Here is a 6,118-nt window from a genome sequence, read left to right as displayed (position 1 = left end):
AAGAGACACTTCTTGCTCCCACCATCCAGCAGTGCTACTCCTGTCAGCCTTGTCCCATACAATCCTGAATAAAACCTGCAGTGAGTCATAGAAATTAATCAGATATACACAAAGGTCGTGCATGGAGGGGTAGAGGTTCATTGATTCCTGCAGTCACACAATTTTTATAGCATTTCTAGTGCTTCCAGGCCAGACGTGAGTGTGGAGAAGGGGGACAATGGAAATGGTGCATTCCCAATTTAGTTGTTCCTGACAGACTTATTTTTTCAAGCACCTCTCCCTGATATTTCTCTGAAATTCATTGTTGAGATTTCCTCCTTATCACCGGTTGAGGCTGCAGTTATTAAATGGAACAAACACAATCCTTAGTTGATGGAAATAAACACAGCCTACAAAAACTTAGTCACTCCAGATTCCTAGGCCTGACTTTTGCAGGAATTCCACCCAGTAATCCTTGCAATAAACCAAATAGCCACGAGCTTACAGATGTTTGGGACCTCACCAACATCTGCACAGCATTGTATTTACCAGACAAGTGATTTGAGGGCTCATGAACAACTTTCAAATGTCATCATTTCTTCAAAGAGAGGAAGGGAAAGGAATGATTACTCACATACTGGACTATTTTGATTGTGAATCACAGAATTACTTCCCATAGCCTGCTAGGCCATAGGATATACTTATTTTCTATTTATTGCAGACATAAATAAAGTAGCTTTCAGGAGATGGAACAAGGAATCCAATCACTGGAAATCCCTTCCTGGCACTGGGCATTCATTACAAGCCCAAACCCATTCATCACCAGCCTTTTATACCTTTTGCTTACATAGTTTGGTTGATTCACCTTCCAGGAAAAGTGATTGATTTGCTCTGAAGTGACCTATTTCCTCCTGAGAGGTGTGGGAGAGCTCTTATCAGTCAGACTCCTTGTCTTTGCTTTAGAGTAAATTGGCTTGGCTCCTGTCTGCCTTTCCCTGGGTTAGAGGGTGCAGCTCCTCAGCTTTCACACTGCCTGGCTTGAGGAGATGGATTTACAGCAAGTTGGCACAACCTCTGTCTTAGTGGAAAAATGAGTGCCAGCTCTTTCATGTTTTGGGCTGAATTTAACAACACCCCTTGCAATTTAGGAGACAACCCCGAGAGTCCTGAGGGCAAGCTGAGGGAGGAGTCACTCCCACAGCCACCTCGAGAATCTGTGGTGAGAGGGAACAGCTCCATCCCACCCTCTGGGCTGATGTTCCCCTCCCCACAACCCCTCCTCATCTCCGATTTAACGCAGACCAAGTTCTACTTTCAGTACTTATATGGTCCCTGCTGCTGAGAGATGGGCTCGTTGTTCTGATGGAAATTTTTAGTACTCCTAGAAAACGGTGCCAGCTGGAATATTCACCCTCTGTGTGTCCAGCAAGCAGCACTTTCCATTTCCTCAGTGAAAATCCTCTTGGCTCCAGCGAGCGCTGCAGGAACCCACACACCCATGCAAATGAAGAATGACGCAGATTGGGATCTTGCAGATGGGAGCTGCAGATCTGAGGACAAGGAACAAAATTGGATGCTTCAGAACATGAGGTTCATCTCCTCCAGGTGTCAGCAGGTCACCATATCTCAACTCTGTGACGTTGCACAGCAATAATAGATGTGCTCTGTGCAGGCAGGGCTGTGCCAGCAGCACTCGTCCCTTTATCAGGCAACTGCTTTTCTTGGTGCAGGCTCATGGATTTCCAGTAGTATCTGTGAAAACAATCTTGTTTTGGAAAAACTTTTGGAGTAATAGGTTTGAGGCTTTCTGCAAGTAACACTGGGCCAATTTTCAGCTGTTGACAGAAATAACTAATTGCATTATTTGCATATATTTTTAATTCATGGTGTCTCATTTCCTGTTTCCTTTTTTAGAATAACAAAAGCCCCTGATTGAGGTCCAGATTCTCAAACCTTTTGTTACTAAATAAACACTGAGTGATGCTAGTTAAGAAAACAGCATGTAGATTTTCATGGTTTTTAGGGAGGGTTTATGATTTTGGCTTCCTGGCTAAAATATATTTTGTCAAAAAAACATCCTGGGACTGATATATTAGTATATCCATACTAAAGTCACACTCAGCCATTGTATTTCATTGGTATTCCTCACTTTGCTGTCCCTGTCCTCATGTACCAGAATGCAAAGGACCAGGAAAATATCCAATGTTTGAAGCTTGGTATTCACTGGTGGAGCTGATGACCCACAGGGACAAAACTGGGATCCAGGGCAATGACACTCAAAACCAAGACGTTTTTCAGCATAATCTGGTTTTGCCTGAGGCAGATGCTCTTCCAGTTCTGCAGAATACACGGCACTCTTTAGTTTTTTCCCAGTTTTTTACAAGCTTCCCAGATGTTGGGGATCTGAGACAGCTTGAGCCAGACAAACCCAGATGGACATCGTGGGGATATGAGGTCTCTCAATTACCAGGTTCTGCTAGAACTTTGCATTAACAGCTTTGGACTAGCCAAATGTTGGAGTCAGAGGCACAGAGTGTGTGCCCTTATCTTTGATACCTGGCTCTGACATCCAAGAAAGCACTGAATTTCATATAACACCATAGAAACAACTGCTAAATAGAAAAACTGTGAGTGTGTAAATTAGAGAGTTTTCTTAAGTCACTGGGTGAAAAAATTAAAGTTTAGAGTTTAAGCTAGTTTAGAAAACAAAAGACAAGATGGAGGATTTAGGGTGTTGTCTCTTCTTCATCTTCTTCTAGAAGTTTTTGAGTAGTAATAAGTGACTGAATAAAAAGTGCCACAGTGCAGCACAGAGGTGTTAGGTCATTGAGTCACTAAGAAAAATCATTTACTTGGCATTTGTTAATTGGATAAATAGACATATAAAAAACCTTGAAGTTCTTTGTTAGCCATTTTGCACCTTTCTATCTTAGTGCACGTAGCTCCTTGTACGCTGTATACATGAAATGTAGATAAGAGAAGAATAAACAACCAGGTCCAGATTGATGCTTCTCATCAATCTCAGTCCAAGAGAGAAAAAGAACCCAGCCACAAGCATCCCATCAGGACAGCCATGTCCTTTGTCTACACCTTCCCATGGGTTTGTGCCCTCAGCCCACCTCAGGCTGTTAAATGTACCCTGACCATGCAGCCCGGCTCTGTTGTGCAAGAGACAGGCTGAGAGCTGGGGATGCTCAGCCTGAAGAAGAGAAAGGTGCCAGGGAGATCTTATTGTGGCATCTCAGTACTTGAAGAGGACCTATAAAAAACAGGGAGAGAGACTTTTTATACTGGCAAACAGAAATAGAAGGAGGGGGAATTATTTCAAACAAAAAGGGATTTAGATTAAATGCTCAGAGAAAAGTCTTCCCTGTGAGGGTGGGGGAGGCTCTGGCACAGACTGCCCAGAAAAACTGTGGGTATCCCTGGAAGGGTCCAAGACCAGGTTGGACTGGGTTTAGAGCAGCCTGGGATAGTGGAAGGTGTCCCTGCCCTTGGCAGGGATGGTTGGAACTGGATGGTCTCTTAGATTTCTTCCACCACAAACCATTCTGTGACAGTTTAAGGATCTCTTCATCAGTGCAGGGTGGTATAAGATGCTTGGAAGGAAAGGTGCAGTGGGGCAGTGAGACCAATCTACTTCAGCAGAGCAGAAAAGCTGAAAGATACCCCACAGAAAATCAATGTGAGCATCACAACTCCGCTCAGATACCTGCTTAGCCATGCTTGCTTCTCAGTGTGGGTAGCAGCCCCCAAAATTACACCAGGAGGGCTTTAATTTTCCAATTAAATTTGTACTCCAAAAACTCGAGGCAGTAACTTGCTGAGCAGAGTTCTCTTTGTCTGTAGCAAGGATTGTGCTCTGAATGCCAGCACGTTGGCTCTCCAGGGTGGTCTCTGCAGTAAAGGAGCACTTGGGGTGTTACCCTGCTTCTCTTGCTAGAAAAAGCTTCAAGCCACATCAAGGCAGGGAGGTTTCTTAAAAGGGTCTAAACCAGATTCCAACCCGCTGCTCTACAGAGAGCTCTGCTCATTTTGCCCTGTGAGATTGTGCCTTACCCACTTCCATCACCTCAAAATCAGCTTCAGGAATGGTTTGCAAGCAACTGCGTGACAAAGCTTCAGCGTTCTTGGGTGTTTTGTTTTTTTAATATAGGATTACAAATGCTTTGGGTTGAAAGGGTCCATTCAAGGTGGTCTAGTCCAAGTTTTCTGTCATGGGCAGGGACAACTTCAACTAGATCAGGTTGCTCAAAGCCCTGCCCAAGCTGACCTTGAATATTTCCAAGTATGGGGCAGCCACCACCTCTCTGGGTAGCCTGTGACAGTGTTTCATCACCTCATTGTTTAAAAATTTCTTCCTTATATCATATCTGATAACAGACAAGAGTTAACCCCTTTTAGTTTAAAACCCTTGTCCTACTGCAGTAGACCCTGCTAAAATTCCATCCTCATCTTTCCTCATCCCCTTTAGGTATTGGAAAAGACTCATGAGGTCTCACCAGACCCTTCCCTGCTCCAAGATGAACACCACAAACCTTCTCAGCCTGTCTCAACAGCACTCACAGCACCTTCATGGCCTCCTCTGCACTCATTCCAGAAGGTCCTCATCTTTTCCTTGCTGAACACAGCATTAGCTCTGGTATCTAATGGCAAATTGGCCCAATGCAGTCACAGGTTAAGACAGGCCAAGAAGATCCAGCTCTCCCCGTGCCCAGCAGAGCTCTCCAGAGAGCTGCAAGAAGCCACTTGCACCTCCTGGGAATTCTGGGGTGAAAAGCAATGGGGAAGCACAAGGCACTCCCCTATTCCATAGATACCTTTTGCCAGGCCTTGACCTTTCAGATTCCTGTTCCATGCCTCCTCCCTGGAAGAAAAGTGAGGAGTTTCACTCCTGCTTCTCAACTGCAGCAGCATAGATTTTACCAGGGCGTACAAACAGTAATCTGTGTCGCTTCCTTCCTTTAAACCTTTAAAGGGAGTTTTGTCTTCCCATGAACTCTGTTTCTGCTCTGTAATTTGAACTTGCTAAGAGGAACCTGGCATTTTAAAACTGATAGAGATTTCTGATCTGAGATGCTGATGCTTGAAGGGACCTGTGTCACCAAGCCTTCTCCCTGCCTCAGCTGGTGTTATTTCCTGAGGTTTAGGTGGATTGTTCCTTTTTTGGTTCTCACATTGATCTGTCTCATTCCACATTGCAGTATTTTTCTCAGCCAAGCATGTATATATTATCTCTCTCTTTTACTCCAACAGAAAAAAATCCTTCAAGTCCATGAGCTCTGCACTGATCTCAGACCGAGATATCCTGCTCTCATTTTCCACTCTGCTCTCCCAGCTTAGTGTGAAGCAGTTAGGATGAGAGATGACTATCTCCCTCAGAAGAACACTTATGTTGTTTAGCTCCGTATGATTTTGTGATATTTAACTCATTCTTACAGCATGTGACCAGTATCACACAATTAAGGAGCTCAGAGGCTTTTGGAAATTTGTTCTATTTGCATTTCCGGCTGTCTACCAACTTCAGAAAACCTGATCTTTGCTTATGTACATCACATACTAAGATACTGTGCTTTAACTTGGTTGCAGAAATCTTACCTTGTGAGAGGTATTACAACCTACCCTAGAATTATTAACCCAGGTTCTTGTTAATAAATCCCTTAGAATGGATTAGAGAAATGACACTGAATGACCAGTATTTGTAAATTAACACATTCAGGGTTCATTGTAGAACAATTCGGTTGCATAGGAAAACTGCTATGGAGCCATTTTGGTTGTTATTATCTATAGTTAAAGGCAACATAAAAGCATAAAAACATCACTTGAAAACATGTATAAAAAAGAGAAAAAGATCTTACCACCCATAGGCTCTATAATGAGACTTAGTGCAATTCCACTGTCTACTGGTCATAGACCAAACCCAGCAGAGGCTGAATTTGGTTTATATTCACTCAGGTTCAGGCAGGAACACCCAGGTACCACCCCTGGGGCAGGGAGCTTCAGCTGGGTAAAGTTGTGTTGTTGATCAAGGACACCTGGATGTGGAATGCTGTGGGTCAGGAACACCTGGATGATGGAACGCTGTGGGTCAGGAACACCTGGATGTGGAATGCTGTGGGTCAGGAACACCTGGATGTGG

At 43.9% G+C, this 6,118-nt stretch overlaps 1 long non-coding RNA gene across 1 annotated transcript; it reads right to left on the bottom strand.

Annotated features, from left to right (window-relative positions):
- Nucleotides 1-574: 574 nt before the first annotated feature.
- On the bottom strand, nt 575-5,884 carry LOC148184078 (uncharacterized). Its single transcript, XR_015772697.1, has 5 exons — nt 5,838-5,884; nt 4,800-4,846; nt 4,518-4,625; nt 3,099-3,238; nt 575-1,731 (listed from the first exon to the last, which is right to left on the bottom strand). It is a non-coding gene; the product is annotated as an uncharacterized LOC148184078 (long non-coding RNA).
- Between the last annotated feature and the right edge of the window lie 234 nt (nt 5,885-6,118).

Source organism: Pseudopodoces humilis, chromosome 6 (assembly GCF_049639895.1).
Source record: "Pseudopodoces humilis isolate 2021_Gansu_Grassland_sample_001 chromosome 6, ASM4963989v1, whole genome shotgun sequence".
Lineage (NCBI taxonomy): Eukaryota > Metazoa > Chordata > Aves > Passeriformes > Paridae > Pseudopodoces > Pseudopodoces humilis.
Note: the sequence above shows the minus strand (reverse complement) of the source record. Positions and strands in the feature narration are given on the sequence as shown.